We start from the raw sequence: 20,102 nt of genomic DNA on the forward strand, positions 1-20,102 counted from the left end.
GTATAATGGATGAGGAGAAGACAGGGCAAACTCTAGACTTTTGCCACTCAAATTGATGGACTCTTGTGCTATTGGAATTCAAACTATAGATTTAAATTCTGTGGTATACTATATTAAGAATTTAATATATTTAACATACTAGTGGAGAAATTTGGTTGAATATTTACACAGAGAAAGTCCTATTTTTTCTTTACATCTCACCAGTAAATGCCAAGATTTTCCATATAATTACATATTAGTCTATCTTTTAGCAACATATATAGCTAAATTTATCATACGTATTTATCAAGGACTATGTCTGGTTTATTATTTTTCTAATTATTTTAATTTATTGATTTGAACGATGAGAGATTTGTTCTTCTATTTATGCATTCATTGGCTGTTTCTTTTTTCTTTCTTTCTTTCTTTTTAGAAACTTTATTTTTCATCAACATCATTTCCATTCTGTTAAGAGTTTGTTGTGGAAGAACAGCTTAAGACTACTCAGTGGTTGTTGCTAGCCATACAGAGACCTGAGCAGTGGGGCTACAGACCAGTCTTCAGTGGTGGGCCTTCAGGAGGGAACTGCTGAGTTAGCACAGAGGGCACCTGCACACCTTCAGACCAGGCTGTGACCTCAGGCTGAGCAGCAGTGAACTCGGGAGCTGGGGCAGTATATTCATTCCGAAATTCTTCCTTGGTCACAGCCTTTTCAGCAGTGGCCTGCTCTTCCCTTTCAATCTCATCAGGACCTCGGTAGAGGCAGAGTTCAGGTATGACATCCCATGGGTGCTGACCAGAATTGAACCCGCAGCTCTGAGTCCATTTTGCTCTAATGACTGAGCAAAACCAGCTAGGACTCACATCAAATTTTGTAGCTATAACAGTGTGTTTTAAATGGACAACAACCTGACTTCAATTGCGTAGGGATACTTTACGCCTTATTCTACTCAGACACTTCATGTAATTGATACCAGATTTTACTTTTTTTACATTGTGTTCCCATTAAAATGTTCTATGGTTATAATTATTGTTATTTTTACACAATATAAAAAGTAATTTATGCAATACCATCACAGCATTGCAATATTGTGTTTTCCTATATATTTAGCTTTAGAAGTGAGATGTTACTTTCATAATCTTTTGCATTGTTGTTTAGTGTCTTTTCATTTCAACTTGAAGAACTGGTTAGTTAAATTATGTGTTTCAGTGTAGACCTCTTTATATCTAACCCATTTGGAGGCTTCACAAAACTGGATATACATTTCCCTCCTAAGAATTGGAAAATTTTCAACCATTATTTCATTAAGTAAGATTTCTATCTCTCTCTCTCTCTCTCTCCTCCTTCTGGGACTTCATTATGTGTGTTTCAGTTCACTTGATGCTACAACTTAAGTCCTGTAAGCTTCCTTTTCTTATTTTCTTTTTTTTTTCTTTTTTCTCTCTGACTAGTAAATTTCAATTTACTTGTTTTCAAGTTTGCTGATACTTTATTCTGCTTGATTAATTCTGATAGTGAAATTTTCTATAGAGTTTTTCCATTCAGTCACTATATTCTTTAGCTTCAGGTGATCCTTTTGGTTCCCCTTTATGGTTTATGGTTTTTAATTGTTTATGGAAGAAATAGTTTATTTTGTTCTTGTGTTATTTTCCCGATTTTGTTTAGTTGTCTATCTGTGCTTTCTTGTAGCTCTTTAAACTCTGTAAGATAATTACTTTGAATTCTTTGTCAAGAAGTTCATGGATTTCTGTTTCCTTAGGGTAAATTACTGGAGCTTTACTAAGTTCCTTTGCTGATATCATGTTTCCTGATTCTTCAGGATCATTGTAAGCTTGGATTAGTGTATGCTAGCTTGAAGGAGCATTCTATAGACTTATTTCAGCAGATAAAAACTCTCATCTCTGGGCTGGTTGACTAGTATTGTCCAGGGGAGGCCACTGCCAGTATCTGAGAGTACACTGTTGGGATGCAGGTGGCATGGCTGGAGCCAGGTCTGCTGTTGGGTGGGACTGGAGCCAGGTCCATGGGAGGGCTGGAGGAGCTTTTAATGAGATCATTGGAGCACCAGAGCTGCCTCTAGGACCACAGTTGGACCCATGGTCAGTGGATCAGACATTGGAGGTATGGTTCCTGCTGTGTCTGTTTGAGGATAGGGTTGCCTCCAGGTGAGCAGACAGGAAGGGCTGTAGGAGGTGGACTGGTATACTTCTAGGTCCAGGTAGTAGTCAGGTCCATTGTCGGAAGCCTGCTACTGGGGACTTTGGCAGGTATGGCTCCTACTGGATTCCCAGACATATGTGACAGATTCTGGATTCATAGTTAAGTCCGGAATTTATCTTGTTACCAGTAGCTCAGGTAGATGTGGTCCCTGTCAGGTCCAGAGCTGTTAAGACTGGTGGAAAGATAATGGAAGAGCAAGCCTGGAGATTACTCCACAGGGGAATAGGGCTGAATCTAGGTTTGTGTGGTCAGTGTGCCTGCTACTGGGGGTCTAGACCTGCCTTCTCAAACCTCCTTTCCTTTATCTACACCTCCACCAGGTTGTCACAAACTCTTACCTGAATCCTTAAGTTCCCACTAAGAAATTTTGGATTTTGGGTGTTTTTCAAATTAGAGTTTACATTGGAAAATGATCACTGACCTTTATTCTGCCATCTTGTTGATGCTACTCAGGAAAAGTAGTTTTTATATTTCACTCTATGTTTTATTTGTCTCATGTTCTTAAGGACATTTTTTTTAATGCTATAGGTTTTGCTTTTACATTTACATCACTGATACAACTCAAATTATTGCTAATAAATACTGAGTGGTAGATATTGACCTCTTTTTTCTACATGAATATTCAATTCGTTTTTAAAGGACTTTCTTATCTTTCTCTGACTAACTTATTTCACTTACCATAATGCAGAGAAATACAAGTACCATATTATTTAATGTATGTGTGGAATCTAATGAACAAAAGGAACTGAAAAACAAAATAGAAATAGACTGACATCTGTCAGAGTGGAGGGACATTGCAGGGTTGGGAGAAAAGGGTGAAGGGATTAAGCAAAACAGAACAAAACAACAACAAAAAACTCATAGACACTAACAACAATATGGTAATTACTAGAGGGAAAGACAGGTGGGTAAGGAATAAGAGTGTATAGGGGGATAAATGGTTATGAAAAAAGACATGACTTGGAGTGCTGAACACAATACAGTCTACAGATGATGTCTTATAGAATTGCACACATGAAGCCTATAAAATTATATTAACCAATGTTACCCCAAAAATCTTACCTTATAATACACAAATATGCAAATTGACCGCACCTTCGCTACGCCCAAGCCACGCCCACCAACCAAGCCACGCCCATCAACCACGCCCACCAGGAAACTGTTGCAGGGACGCTGGGGCCGGTGGCTTTCCGGGTGCCTGCTCCGATTGCAGGGACCCGGCTGGGGTGCGGTGCGGCCGAGCCCAAGGACCGGAAAGCGGCCTTGGGCGCCAGCCGGGTGCGTGCTCCGATCTGAGCAGGGACCCGGCTGGGGTGCGGTGCGGCCGAGCCCAAAGACCGGAAAGCCGCCCGGGGCTTTCCGGGCCTTGGGCGCCAGCCGGGTGCCTGCTGCGATCGGAGCAGGGACCCGGCTGGGGTGCGGTGCGGCCGAGCCCAAGGACCGGAAAGCGGCCTTGGGCGCCAGCCGGGTGCCTGCTGCAATCGGAGCAGGGACCCGGCTGGGGTGCGGTGCGGCCGAGCCCATGGACCGGAAAGCGGCCTTGGGCGCCAGCCGGGTGCCTGCTGCGATCGGAGCAGGGACCCGGCTGGGGTGCGGTGCGGCCGAGCCCATGGACCGGAAAGCGGCCTTGGGCGCCAGCCGGGTGCCTGCTGCGATCGGAGCAGGGACCCGGCTGGGGTGCGGTGCGGCCGAGCCCATGGACCGGAAAGCCGCCCGGGGCTTTCCGGGCCTTGGGCGCCAGCCGGGTGCGTGCTCCGATTGGAGCAGGGACCCGGCTGGGGTGCGGTGCGGCCGAGCCCTGGGTGTCTGCTCCTGCAATCGGGTCGCAGGGACGCTGGGTGCAGCTGAGCCCAAGGCCACCGCCCAGGGCCAAGCCCGGACCCTGAAAGAAGGTAGAGGGCAGTGGCCACAGCCAAGGCCTGGGTCCCCGGTGCCGGCAGAAAACTGGTGCAGGCAGCCAGGTGAATGAAGGTCTATTGCACGAATCTTCGTGCAAACGGGCTACTAGTATATACATAAATAATAAAAATTTTTAAAAGACTTTCTTCAATCCATTGATTTGTCAAAAACTAATTGACTAAAATAAATGTGATTGCATATCTGGACCTATAGTTTTTTTATACTTATACATCAAAAATCTAGTATTATAGCCCAGCCGGCATGGCTCAGTGATTGAGGGTTGACCTATAAACCAGGAGGTCATGATTCAGTTCCAGGACAGGACACACGCTCAGGTTGCAGGCTTGATCCTCAGTGTGGGGCATGTAGGAGGCAGCCAATCAATGATTCTTCCTCATCACTGATGTTTCTATCTCTCTCTCCCTTTCCCTTCCTTTGTGAAATCAATAAAAATATGTATTTTTTAAAATAAAACAATATTATAAAGTCCTCAAGTATGTTAGTTATTTTAAAAATTATTTTACTATTCTGTATCAAGTTACTTTTTTTATCATAGCATCAGCATGTCAGTTTCCAGTAAAAAAAAAAAAAAAGCCTTTGGATTATGATTGTGGGTGCGTGGAATAAAAAATTAAACAGAAGTGGGTCTGGGCACCAGCAATAGGGAGGGAGGAGGTGTGTGAGTGGTTCTGAGTTAGAGGCTGGACACTATACACTAAACACTATTATTTTTTTAAAATGCTACTATACATATATTTTAATAATTACATTTTTCAATTATTATGGTGACATAGACTTTGTATCCTGCTGTTTGCTCAATTCGCTTATTAGTTATAGCAGTTAATTTATAGATTTTGTTATATAGGCTGCCTCATTTTCTATTTTCTGTCTGTATGACTTTCTCTTCTTGTTGAACCAATGTGGTAAGAGTAAATTCTCTTCTTTTGTTCCTCAGCTTAGGAAGAAAGTGTTCAATATTTCACCGTTAAGCATCATTTGGATGCTAGCTGTAGATTTTTTGTGGGGTAGGGCCATGTTTAGCTTGGGGAAGTTTTCATCGATGAGGGTTTCATGTTACCAAATAAGTTTCCCTGGGCCTGTGATGTCTTCCCCACAAACGTGCAGTTCAATAACCAGCTAAGCTTTTGGATGGAGTTTAGTTGCATATGTTTGAGTTTTCCACTTCATGGGATGTTGCTTTTATGACAAAGAAAAGGCTTTGCCTCTCTCTCCAGCCACTCTGACAGTCCTGGACGCTGTCCTCTGACTCCTAAAGCTAATTAAATTGGAACTTTCTGTTGTGTTTTTCCAGCCTCATGTTTTGTGGAGTGAGAAGTGTCCTCATGGAGAAAATGAACCTTCATGGACACAAATATCACTCATTACTACTTCTCTGTTCAATAGTTTGATTTGCCTTCCCATTTCTTTTCTGCATTTTTTTTTCAATCTTTAATTACAGCAAATAATTTAAAAATATTTTCTAGACTTTTATTTGCTATCTATTGGAAGGTTAATAATATAAAAACTCACCAAATGCAGAAGTGAATCTCCCACCTCGTAATTTTATTTTTTGTTCAGTATTTGTCTTAAGGATTGCTCTAAATCGGTTTTATAATACAAAAAAGTAAGTATATGTGTGTATGTCTTCAACATATATAATACATATCCATAAATTATTGCTCTTTGTAAGCATTTTACATGCAATATTTTCTGAACAGACAAGTTTCTATTATTAAATAGACATTTTGATATATGGTCAATTATAATCTCTTAGTCATAGATAACAAAAGAATATTTATCTTAAAACAGATAAATTAGATTCTCAAGGTCACTATTAAGTAGCAGAAACACAATTCAAAACAGATCTAACTTACAAAATAATTTATTCATACAAGTATTAACTGATATTTTTATACTTTATAGAAAAATAACAATATCAAGTATATGTATAGTTAATAATTAAGCATGTTTGCAGATTATATTAATGTTTCTTTAATTTATTTTAATGGATCATGTGTAATTATACATATGCTTGAAAAAAATTTCTGTCATAATCTGATAAAAGTTTAAATCAATACAGTGAACATTTTAGCTAAAAAAGTATTTCTCAAAATAAATTTCCATTCCTTATTTTAAAGAAAAACAATCTTATTATCCATTCTCAAAAGTAAAACCTAGCTCTGTGGTAATTCAGGACAATGCTGTGAAGACCTATATCATTTTCTTGATTAAATAAATGCCCCACTCTCTCAGAGGAATTTTGCCAAATAAAATACTTAGAGGTATTATTTTAAGAGGATTAGAAATTCAAAATCCATACAACATATTTTGCATTTTGGGGACAGGGCCTATGTGTTTCATATCTGAGTCCCTAAACCTGGCACATTGCCTAGAATTTGTTAGTAATTGTGTTGCACGGAAAACAAATATTATTAATAGCTGAAATGAAAATTAACTCCTTGTGATCATTTTAGTATACACTGGAGCTCATTTGTCCACACTATTGACAACGTAGACCTTAGGAACTTCTTGGCTACTAAAATAATGGGATTCATGATGAACAGAACACCTAAAAGTTGATTTGTTTTAGATGGCTTATGGTTTGACTTACTACATACAACTCTAGTTTAAATAATACATTGTTAAATCATAAGAAATAAATGATGAAAGATATGAAAAACAAGTCATGAAATAGTAAAAGGCCTTTATATAATAGTTAATTTATGTTTATATATTGTTCTAGAAATTTGTCTTGAGTTTTTGCAAAATGCTATTAGCAGATAAGTCATGACTATGAAATAATACAATCACATTAGGAAGAATAGTTAATACTGAGCATTCTTTTCAATTTGCATATAAGCACAACTTTGAAATGCTGCTATCTTAAATTCTACAAATTAAACTGTCATAGGAGGAAACAGAAGCTGTTGACTGAACTCAATTATTTACTATTAATCAAGGACTTTCATGAGCAATACGGACTATTCAATATTTAAAAGTGTAGAAATGTTTTGGGGTTTGAATAAAAATGGATGATGGCTAAAAAAATTAGTGTACTGCATTGCAGCAAACAAACCACTATCAATTCCCTAACTACTATTACACTTAACTATGTCTAATCGCATATTAGCATGTGTATTTAATGAGATATGCAAGGAGACAGAGCGGTCAGGGAATATGTTCAGCCTTATTAAGAGTGATGTTCAGAATTCCAAAGTCTAAGCATGCTCTCTGTAACTTAACAACTAACTCTGGTAACATGAGGCAAACTGCCCAAAATAATGGAAACTGCAGAACACACACAAAAACAAATCTATTTTGATATACTTTGAAACATACACAGATGGTAATGTTTGTGTGTAATACTACTATTCTCTAGTGCCGAATAAGCCATGTTCCTTTTGAGAAGTAGTTTATTAAGAGGTATTTGTTTTTGAGACACAGCTACTTTACTTTCACTGATGACCTTGGTCTGACCTTTTGGAAGTTGGTTGATTGGAACATTTCTTCTCTATTTGCTACAATACAAATAACAAAAACACTTGTTTTTTCATACAAAGGAGTCTCATCTGCTACTTTCCCTCATGTATATATGTTAGGAGTTTCATAGTATTTATAAGGGAATATTATTTTTAAAATGCAATCTTAATATTAAAAATCATTAGTAATTCTAATTGCAAAATATCAACTGGATAAGTCTGTCTTGATTTAATCTGCCATTCTTCCACCTGGTATATTCCCAGTTCCATCTTCTAATATGGCATATATTCTGTTGTTGAAATCATGTGCGCATGATATTAAACAGAAACCCTTTTCTTGGGTTGCTTATAGTCATTTTATTGTAAGCTGACACTTTTAGTAGGAATCATTCGAGTTGAAGATATTTTCTATAAAATACAAAGAGAAACATGCATTTGACATGAGAAATTCTACAATTATTTTTGTTAGAATATTTGCTTTCTGTTACAGAATCATAAAAGATACTGCTACATACATACATATTTAGATATATACTTCTATATACACATATATATACATTCATACATATGCACACACTTAGGAGAGAACATAAGCCATTTTAAGTAAGTTTTTTAAAAACTAAACTTCAAATAATGTTTTTATAATATACTAGAGGCCCAGTGCATGAAATTTGTGCACAGGGGGGGAGGGGAAGGGGGGTCACCTCAGCCCAGCCTGCACCCTCTCCAATCTGGGACCCCTCGGGGGGATCGAGCCTAAACCAGCAGTCGGACATCCCTCTCACAATCTGGGACTGCTGGCTTTTAACCACTCGCCGGCCTGCCTGATAACCCCTTAACCACTCCCCTGCTGGCCTGATTGATGCCTAACTGCTCCCCTGTCAGCCTGATTGCCCCCAACAGCCCTCTCCTGCCAGCCTAGTCACCCCCAAATGCCCTGTCCCCTCTGGCCTTGTCACCCTAAATTGCCCCCCCGCAGGCCTGGTTGCCCATTACTGCTCCCCTGCCAGCCTGGTTGCCCCACCTGACCCCCCCCCACCAGCCTGGTTGCTCCTATCAGTCCCCCCGCTGGCCTGATTGCCCCTAACTGTCCCCCTCACTGGCCTGGTTGCCCCTTAGTGCCCCTCATGCTGGCCCGGTTGCCTCCAATTGCCCACTCAGCTGGCCTGGTCACCCCTCACTGACTCCCCTGCTGGCCTGGTCGCCCCACACAACCTGCTGCTCGGTCGTTTGGTTGCCCCTCATTGACCCCCCCCCCTGCCAGCCTGGTCACCGCAAGCAGCCTATTCGGTTGTCCGTTCGGTTGTGATGGTCGCTTAGGCTTTTATATATATATATAGATATATATATATATATATATATATATATCATCCATTGCTGTGTTAAAACATTCCCGTATTCCCATATTGACAAACAATAAGACTTACCTCAAATAATATCCTATAAATTTCCCACTCACTTTATATATGTGAAAGAGAAACTATTTTTAAAAAACCTTTTAAATAATAATTTACTTCTGAATGCTTCTTTGATGTTTCTGTACTAAATGAATAATTTTATTGTATCACTAACAACTGTAAAAAGATAAAGATATGAGAACACACATTAATAATAAGAAATTATCACACACAATTTTCTATTTCTTCCTCAAAACCAATATGATTATAGTCAAGCAATTGAAAATTAAAATGTAACTATAAACACATTTAAGAAAAGATACAGACAAAGAAATTAGTAATCTAAATCTGCAAAACATAGATGAACTCATAGATGAGTACTCTGTTGGTTGATATAACAGGTATACATGTATTTATCTAAGAGTATCAATCCTTTTTTTTTCAAGGGGTTTTGAAAAGTCTTTAAAGAGAGCACACATCACTTTAATTCTGATCATGATTTCTTCTGGATAGACCATGTACAACAGGTCTGCCAATGTACTGAATCAGCTAATTGGTTATTAAAATTGTCTTACAAATAATAGCCTGAATAATGTAGGTTGAGCCCAAGACATCTAAACGTTGGAGGTTAACCAAATGTAGTGGATAAAAGCTTTCATCATGCTCTCTTACCCAGGGTTTACAGCATTTTCACAAAATATGTTTTCCACTTTTGTATTTGTTATTTTTTTTAGCATTTGGGTATTATTCAACTTTGTAAACTAACAAGTCTCCCTAGCTTTTTTTTTTTTTTTTTTTTTTTTTTCTGGTGCCAAAACAACAAAGCTTTCACTCAAAATGAATTGTCAAAACTCCATGACACTCTGTACTGGTTCTCAGTTTTACAAGACCGTGAGCAAAAGCACAGTAGGATAGAGTTTTGCATGGACGTCATTCTTGCAGTTTCAGATGTGGTGGTCAGCAGGACTGTAACATTAAAAATGCAGGTTTCATTAATGATGGTCCACAAGGAAGAGGGATGAAAGATTACTTTGAATTGTCTGTGAAAATGATAGGTGGTAGAGTAGCCTTTGATTCTGAAAATCTGTACTAGTCCACTAAAATCAAGGACATCTGTCCTCCACAACAGAGGAGAGCAAAAATAGATATTGATGAGGAGCTCAAGCAGAGCAGAAAGAGGAGAATGTAGTTGTTGCTCCCCTGTGGCTGTGGGAAGAGTGAATAAAAGTGGACAACCTTTCCTTTGGAAAGATAGGAAACAGCGGGTATTCTTGTCAAATGCAAAAGGATTGAAAAAATTGTTAAGTGTGCCTTCTGGCTAGTTAGCTGGCAAATACAAGCTGTTCTCCCCAGATACCCACAGTTATGTGTTTCTTTTACTAAACTAACTAAAATACTTGTCACTTAACAATTTCCTTATTTAAATTAGCTGCAGGGAAATTAATTTAAAAAGTCAGGTGACATAGAACAGAAAAATCAAATTAGATAATATTCACATGTTCTAGCATAGGTAAGTAAACTGGTTGGGAATGAACAATTTTGTTTCCAAATATTTGTAGGCATATACAGAGATCTCCATTGAAAGGTGACACTTTAATAAAGGACTATATTTTAGATTCCTTGAGAAGGCAATATTAATATCATCTATGATAAAAATATTTTTATATTGCAATAATTATTACATGGTGTATACTATATGCCAGGCTTTTGTATATCCCATAACACATTTAATTTTATTATAACTCATTGAGGTAGATATGCTTTAATCATTTTGTAGATGGAGGATTGAAACATAAATTGGCCAAGTAATTTTTTTCTAAAACACATATACATAGTAAGAGGAGACTGGGGTTTTATATCAAGATGCTCGGATAAAAAATATATGCTCTTTCCCAAAATGTTATGCTCATTTCCTGTTCAGTGGATTTCTACATGCAGTTATAGTCTCACACAACCTACTCCTTCAAAAAATCAGAATCTTAGTAATTCTCTTATCTTCGCTAATTTTAATTGCACACACATACCACTCACAGACACTAAAACAGCATCATATATTTGTTCATATACATGAAGACAATTTAAGAATACATTTTAAGACCAAATTATCTATAATATTAATAACATTTAATATATGTGTGCACTGATTAAAAACCAAGTAATCATATTAATTTTTGAAATACATATCTGAGTCTTATTGGATATTACATTACAATATCTTACTACTCTCTTAAATGGGAAAAGGCTATCTTACCATGGAAAAAAATATATAATGTGCCTACTTTGGGGGATATAATCCTGAAATATGTCACTATTCTGAGCTACATGGACAATGATTTCTATAACATATTAATCAATTATAATACATAGTCAACAAAATATTTCTATGTATGTTAGTGTTAAATAGAAAATCAGATAGCTTTAAAAAAATGAAGTCTGTAGTAATAATTAGGATGCACAAAGATTATCTATATGCATTAAAAAGACTAAAATCTAAAATTATCTAATAGGTGAAGAGGGTGTTCAGGTAGGGTAGGAGAGCTGCCCAGAATGGAAGTCAGAGCTCAAGCAGAGTAAAGGATATCAGCACAAGGGATGGATGCAGCAGAGACAAAGGATTGGGTAAATGCAGGGGATTAATCAAATAAGTAAATATATTAGAGATGACAAAAGCCAATTTCTTAGAAGTAGAGAAGACAGTTATAAATACAAAATGGGAGAAAAACATAGTGGATACTTTGTTGTTAAATTGGATACATTAGGATGAGTACATGGCTTTCAAATAGGTAGTTGGGTAGATAATAGAAAGGTAGGTAGGTAGTTTCATAAACATAGACTTAATCATGTAAGTATATGTCTATATGTACATTCCTATGTATATTTCTGAGATCTCTTCATGAGAAGGCCTGTAATTAGTGATACCTCAATCACCATGATAGATTTGCAATGAGTAATGAAAAGACAGTTTTTCACTTCTAAATATCATTTTCCTCTAAAAAAGAAAAGTATCTTAGATAAAACGGTGATTATCAAAGGGAAAGGAGGTGGGGGAGGTAGAAGAGGGGAAAGGAGGGTAAATGATGATGGAAGGAGACTTGATTTGGGCTAGTAAACACACAATACAATATACATATGATGTATTATAGAATTGTACACCTAAAATCGATCCAATTTTATTAATCAATGTCACCCTAATAAATTCAATAAGACATTTTTAAAAAGAAACTACAAATATGAATTGAAAACATCTTGGTATACTAAAAACTAAAAAATAAAGTGGTCAAAAGAACACAGAAGCCAACTTGCAAGAGCTTCTTTTGCTTTCCCAGTTAAAAATAATTTTAACATCACAATGAATAATGGTATTAACAGATACTAATACATTGAATAAAATATAAAAGCATGAGTTCCATTTATTATGAGATGTCAATGAAGGAATAAATATATTGAACTTATGCTTAAGAATGGAAAACATACAAGGAATGGATGTAACCTCCCAGTGTGAAGGAAATACTATGTATGATTCTGAACTAGATTTTTTTTACTATAAAAAATAGTAGAATAGTTGGCAAAATTTTAATATAGCTTGTGGGTTAAATGGTAAAAGTTTATCAATGTTAATTTTCTGATTTTGAAGGTTGTTTCCTGGCAGCAGGAGACTGTTCTTGTTTGTAGTAAGGAGGGGCTGATGTGGTATCGAGTCTACAAATAAATGCCAATGGGTAAGAACAAAGTACTTTTTCTAACTTCTTTATAATTTGTGTTTAAAAGGTACATTTTTCAATAAATATGAATTTTATATTTCATTTTCTATATATTACCACTTTGGAAGCCTTTACTAACCATGATCCTACAAATATACAAATGATGACATTTGAAGGCAACTGACAAACAGATGAATTCTTGGTTACCAAGTACCTTTCAAGAGGGCTATAGGTGGGTTTATATTTCTAGAACTACCCAACACCTTCCATACGCAGTGTTCTGTCATAGACAGTGAAACCTCATTCAGGAATTCTCTCTAAGTCATGTAATGTAAAATATAGCTTTCCCTAGTAAACATTCCCTGATCTGGTTAGGCCAGGTGAGACATTATTGCTAGGTAAGTCCACACTAGTATACTTTCCCGGAAATGGTATCAAATTTAATGTAATTGCTTTTTAATTGTGTCCCCAATTAAAATTGTAGTTTTATGAATTTGGAGTATTGGATGATTGATGAGCAGTTCTTCAGTAGATATTTTATTGTGTATATTTAAAATTATATGCATCATTATTAAAAATAAAGGCACGAGTCTATTAGACACTACGAAGAAAAGAAGTCTGTATTCAGTTCTTGCTCCCCATTTTTGATTCTTTACAAGAAGAGAAAGTATTTAAAATTTATCAGATTCCAGAGTGTGCTTTTTGTCATTTTGATGTAGTTGGTTATTCAAAATTTTAAATATATTCTAAATAGTTTTAACAAAGTAATGTTCTGCTGTATTAAACAATCAAATCTGGTCAAAAATTACTATAATGAGCAGCAATAATCCCTGACGTGCTCCTCATAAGTCCAAGTCAAACTCTTTTGGGGAATTTATTTATTTTTAAGGTTTCATTGTCTTCTATATTTTTAAAGAATATACTGTATTTATTCCACTTTTTTAAATCTCACTTTACTACTTTAGTTATAAAGACTTACCACATTTTATGCCAACTAAACACACCTCTTCTAATTTGATAATAATTTTATTTTCATTTTTATACTTATAAATATAAATAATATTATTGCACTTTATTGTTTGAATAATCCAGATGTTACACCTTGTCCATTATTTGTTGTAAGATCAGTATATTTAAATTTCCACACTTTTCAACATAGCTCTTCATTCTAAAATCTCCTACTATCAATTGTAGTTTTATATATACTTATGTTTAATAATTTACATTCTTTCTGTAAGCATATTGAAGTCATCTTTGTTTTGTTAATTTTAAGAGTTGGAAACTCAAATGCCTACAAAATCAATGTAGTAAACAGAAATACAGGGTGGGGCAGAATAGGTTTATGGTTATGAGTATGCAAAACAGGAGTTTATTCTTTTATTATTATTTATTAACTAGAGGCCCTGTGCACGAAATTCGTGCATGGCGGGGGAGGGGGTGTCCCTCAGCCCAGCCTGCACACTCTAAAATCTGGGACCCCTTGAGGGAAGTCCAACTGTTCATTTGGGATCGGGCCTAAATGGGCAGTCGGACCTCCCTCTCACAATCCAGGACTGCTGGCTCCCAAACGCTCACCTGCCTGCCTGCCTGCCCATAACCGCTTCGGCCTGCCAGCCTGATCACCCCCTAACCACTCCCCTGACAACCTGATCAATGCCTAACTGCTCCCCTGCCAGCCTGATTGACCCAAACTGCCCTCCCCTGCAAGCCCAGTCACGCCGAAGTACCCTCCCCTGCTGGCCTGGTCCCCCCAAACTGCCCTCCCCTGCAGGCCTGATCACCCACACCTGCCCTCCCCTGCTGGCCATCTTGTGGTGGCCATCTTGTGTCTACTTGGAGGCAGCCATCTTTGACCACATGGGGGCGGCCATCTTGTGTGTTGGAGTGATGGTCGATTTGAATATTACCTCTTTATTATATAGGATTATTGTATTATTTTCCACATGAACAACTATAAACATACCTTTGCCCTCAATCTGTAAGTGAACCAGAACAGAAATAGAAAAAGTAACTACCAGAAATAAAACTCACATTTTGGTTTATTATAATACTACATTATTTGATATATGTACTATTATATACAAAAACATTATTATATTTATATAATATAAAATAAACAATACAATATAATCTATATTATATTGAGTACTGCATTTTACACTTGATACAGAAAATAGACACATTTAAAGATGGCATATACTATTTTTCAAATCTATTATTCCTTTTATTTGGTTCTAGCTATTTGTTGCCTTTTCTTCTATACCAAGAACTATCAATGTCATTCTTATACTTTGGGCTGTGGTATGCAATAAGAAGTCAGCTTTGAATCTTTTAACATGGAAAAATAATTATATTCAGTTTTATAGTAGAATACAGCTGTTCACCATTGTAAGTGCTTCCAAAGATGGATATAATCTTTTCAGAATAGTTTTTTATATCTATGATAACATGTCCCAATGTATTTATCGAGTTCTAATATACCAGCATTATCATATTTAGTTTTCTGTGTCATATTTTATTGGAGTTCAATAACTTCCACTTGAAACTCTTCATTCACACTATCAATATTCATTGAGAGAAGTGAATTGAACAAATGTTAGTTCATTTTCACAAAGTAGCAAATCAAAGAACATTTTGTAAAATTCAATATTTATTCCAACAGTTTATATGGATATAGTTCAGAGTATTACTTTTGTTTCTGTAAACAAATATCTGCATATGAAACTCACCAAATGAGTTTCCCAAAGAAACCATTTCACTAAGAAGGAACGAATTGAATTATATACTTTGTACATATGCTTGTGGGTAATTACTAAGAAATGTTCAAACTATTTAGATAGGTTCATGTAAAAAAAAAAAAAAGCTAATTTTGACTCCATCTTTTCAGTAAACTAAACCATGTATTTTTATTAGATGACAGGGACAACTTTATTTAAATTGTCCAAAAAATGTCTTTAAAATATTTTAAATCCTCCTCCTCCTTGTAATAGTCAATGGTGGTGTATATATAACATACCCAGAAAAGCGTTAATATTTCTATGACATCTTAAAAGTCTGTAACACTGTGTTAATTATTACATTCAATAACTTTTTATTCAAATTTATCTTTTGAGCATGAAATAATTACTTGTGAATGGTGCAACAAGTGTATTTATAACCTGAATCCTTGGGGGAGAAAAAAGCTACCACAATGTATTAAATTTCTCAACTAAAATGATATGGCATTCTACAACTGGAGCACCATCTATAGTTGCACTGTCTGGTAACATAGCCACTAGTCGCATGTGAGTACTTAAATTAAAATTAAAATAAGTAAACTAACAATTCAGTTTCTCACTCACATTAGCCACAGTTCAAATCCTCAACAGCAGCTTCATGTGACTACTAGCAATCTTATTGGAGAGCACATACAGAATATTTTAATTATCTCAGCAAGTTTTATTGCACATGCTGAACAATAGCAGGGGTTGGCAAACATTTTCTGTAAAATGCCTGGTACTAAGTAATGTAGTCTTTGTGGGCTCTGTGTTACAATTACTTCTGCTGTGGTATTGGGAAAACAACCATAGACAACAGATAAACCAAGGAGTGTACTGGTGTTCCAATAAAACTTTATTTACAAAGCAGGTGTAAAGCAAAACAAAAAAACTTATACAGCAAAAGGCCTTTTAAAAGAAAGCGTTGATGGGGTCGTAAAGGACCAGGTGCTGAGGCATGACGTCTAAACCACAGCAGCAGCGCTGGGTGGAGAAGCATGTCTGCTGTGCAGGAGCTGGTGGGCTCCTTTATACATCAAGGAGGGGGTGACAGCTGTAAGTGGTTTTGAACGAATTTACATTGGTTACAGATAAGGTGGGTGAAATAGGGTGAAGCAGGGGCAGTTCTGAAACAGGCGCAGAGTCCCTAAAGAAGTGTTTGCTCATTTGGTGTGGACAACCGCCTGAAAAGTTGAAGCAGATGCTCCTGGGGCGCAGGGACTCCTGCTGTTCTCTATTAGATAAAGTGGAAATAGCCACCTTGGAAGTGAATTCAAAGTTTCAGTAAACACGCAGGAATATAAGCAGTCTGTGAGTTTTGCCCTGCAGTTGTTAACTGATTAACCACTTCTGGTCTCTTCCTTCCACCCTCTCACTGCTGTAATTTAAATTAGGACATTACAGAATTTTCTCCTTGTCACAGGTTTGGCCAGACTTAGCTTGTGGGCTTTTAAATTTATTTCTCTTACCCCTGGTCTATATTAAAATTTATTTAGATTAATCTGCATGAAGATTTAAGTACTTCCAGGAACTACTTAAATATATATATATAATATTAAAGTATTGAGTATTTTGAGCATCAAGTCCAATAGGTATTTAACTAAATAAAAATTAGGAGTTAAATGTAGTCATATACTATCCTATCTAATAAAAGAGTAATATGCAAATTGACCATCACTCCAACACACAACATGGCTGCCCCCATGTGGAAAAAGATGGCTGCCCCCATTTGGACACAAGATGGCTGCCACAAGATGGCCAGCAGGGGAGGGCAGTTGGGAGGGACCAGGTCTACAAGGGAGGGCAGTTGTGGGCAATCAGGCCAGGAGGGGAGAGCAGTTGGGGGGGACCAGGCCTGCAAAGGAGGGGAGTTGGGGGCGATCAAGCCTGCAGGGGAGGGCAGTTAGGGGTGACCAGGCCGGTAGAGGAGGAAAGTTGGGGGCGACCGGGCCTGCAGGGAAAGGCAGTTGGAGGGGACCAGGCCTGCAGGGGAGGCAGTTGGGGGGACCATGCCGGCAGGGGAGGGAAGTTATGGGCAATCAGACTGGCAGGTGAGTGGTTAGGGGGTGATCAGGCTGGCAGGCAGAAGTGGTTAGGGGCAATCAGGAAGGCAGGCAGGCGAGCAGTTGGGAGCCAGCAGTCCTGGATTGTGAGAGATGTCTGACTGCCCGTTTAGGCCTGGTAGGATCGGGCCTAAACGGGCAGTCAAATATCTCTCAAGGGGTCCCAGATTGGAGAGGGTGCATACTGGGCTGAGGGACACACACCCCTGTGCATGAATTTCATGCACTGGGCCTCTAGTTTTTTATATTTGTGTACTCACCAGCTACAATAGAAAATACCAAAATTTATTTTTATTTTTCCCACAGAATTTCAGTAGATTTTTATTCAAATGTTCCAAAGATAAAGTTTTAAAATTTTATAGTTGAATTTACATTAACAAAGGCATAATTATATTTAGAACAACTGGTTTTTGTTATATGCATTAGGCACTCTATCATACATTCACCATTTATTAAAAGTTTTCACTTAATATACAATTGAATTTTTGCAATGGTTTATACATTATTTTTTTCATCATAATTTCAGTTCTATATCTGGGCTTTAAATTTTGTATCATGTGTCTATTTCTGTACAAGAGTAACATTTTCCCCCATGTGACTCAAGGTGTAGTCAATCAATGCATATATGCTTTTAAAAATTAAACTTAAGAATTAGCTTTTTTCCTCCAAGTAATATGATGCCTCCCATTTTTCAAGGAGCATTTTATTCTAACAATGGTTTTTCTTCAATATTGTAAGTGTGGCATAATGGGTTCAAAGGTTGTTTTCCAAAAGATACACCTATGTCCTCATCCTGGAATCTGTCAATGTGATTTCATTTTGAAAAATGGTCTTGATACGTATCTTAGATTCAGTGTCAGATCTAAATCCAATGGCAGGTTTAACTATAAGAGAAAGGCAAAGGGGGGTTTGAGACTCAGATAAACAAGAGGGAAAGCCATGTGAAAACAGGGGCAGAGATGTAGTGATGCAGTCCCAGGAAAAGGGACTTCTAGATCTACCAGAAGCTGGAAAAGGTAAGGAATAATTCTCCCCTAGAGCTGTTGGAGGGAGTGTGGCCTTACCAAAACCTGGATTTTGGACTCCTGCCTCTGAAAAAATAAACTGTGAAAGAATTTCTGCTGTTTTAAGTCACTGACTTTGTAATATTTTTAGAACAGCCTTATAAAACACTGTGTATGAAAAAAATTCATTTAAAAAAACTTATTTTTATTGATTTCAGAGAGGAAGGGAGAGGGAGAGAGAGATTAAACACATCAATAATGAGAGAGAATCATTGACCAGCTGCCTCCTGCATGACCCCTACTGGGGATTGAGCCCACAACCCAGGTATGTGCCCTGACCAGGAATCGAACTGTGACCTCCTTGGTTCATGGGTCAATGCTCAACCACTGAGCAACACTGACAGGGCAAGAATTAATTTTTAACTGTTTTATGGGTAATATAAAACTAAGTATAATATTAATGGAAAAAAATGATTTACTTCTTTGGTTGCAGGGGGCTAATAGTTTGGAGACTATGAGAAATTATGAAAAGCAAATTTCATCTAAAAGGAAAAGCAATAAGTTCCTGCCTTCTATTGTTGATATGTATGTGTGTGTGTGTGTATGTATGTATATATATATATATATATATATATATATATATATATATATATATATAAAGCTAGTGACCGGAACACTGTAACTACCAAAACAACTGGTTGCTATGACACCCACTGAGGCCAGCAAACCGGCCGATCATGGATGGGGCTGGCAGCCAACCTCCTCAGGCCCTCCAGTGGCTGGCCCCACACCCGATCGTCCCCCTTACACCAATAAGGGGCAGGGCCAGTTGGCCAACCACCTGAAGCCTCTCCCCCGACCCGGCCCCACCCCAGATCGGCCCCCCCACCCCAATTAGGGGAGGGGCCAGTCGGCCAACTGCCTGTGGCCCCTCCCCTAGGTCGGCCTCGCCTCCAATGGGCCCTCACCACCCCGATCAGTCCGTGGCCCCTCCCCCCAGTCAGCTCTGCCCCCAATCAGCTCCCTCACACCAATCAGGGCCGAGGCCAGCCAGCCAACCACCCATGGCCCCTCCCCCAAGCTACTGGCCCCCAATCAGTCCCCCCACCCCATTCAAGGGTGGGGCCAGCTGGCCCACCGCCCACAGCCCCTTATCAGGACCGGCCCCACCCTTGATCAGCCCCCACCACCCTGATCGTCCTGAGGCCCCTCCCCCAGCCAGCTCCACCCCCAATTGTCCCCCCCCCACTCTAATCAGGGGCAAGGCCAGTGGCTATCACCTGTGGCCACTCCCCCCAGCTGACCCTGTCCCTGATTGGCCTCCCCATACCAATTGGGGGTGGGGCCGATTGGCCACGCTGCTCACAGCCCCTCCCCACTGCCAGCCCGCCCCAATCAGCCTCCCCACTCCAATCAGGGGTGGGGCACGCTGGACGATTGCCCATGGCCCCTCCCCCCGAGGCTAGCCTGTCCCTGATCCACCCCGATTGGGGCTGGGCCAGCCAGACCCTTCCTATGCACAGATTTGTGCACTGGGCCTCTAGTAGAAATATAAATTTATAGCTTCTGATTTTTTTTTTCTTGTTTGGAAACAATATGCTTT

The sequence above is a fragment of the Eptesicus fuscus genome, chromosome 8 (assembly GCF_027574615.1).
Source record: "Eptesicus fuscus isolate TK198812 chromosome 8, DD_ASM_mEF_20220401, whole genome shotgun sequence".
NCBI classification, from domain to species: domain Eukaryota; kingdom Metazoa; phylum Chordata; class Mammalia; order Chiroptera; family Vespertilionidae; genus Eptesicus; species Eptesicus fuscus.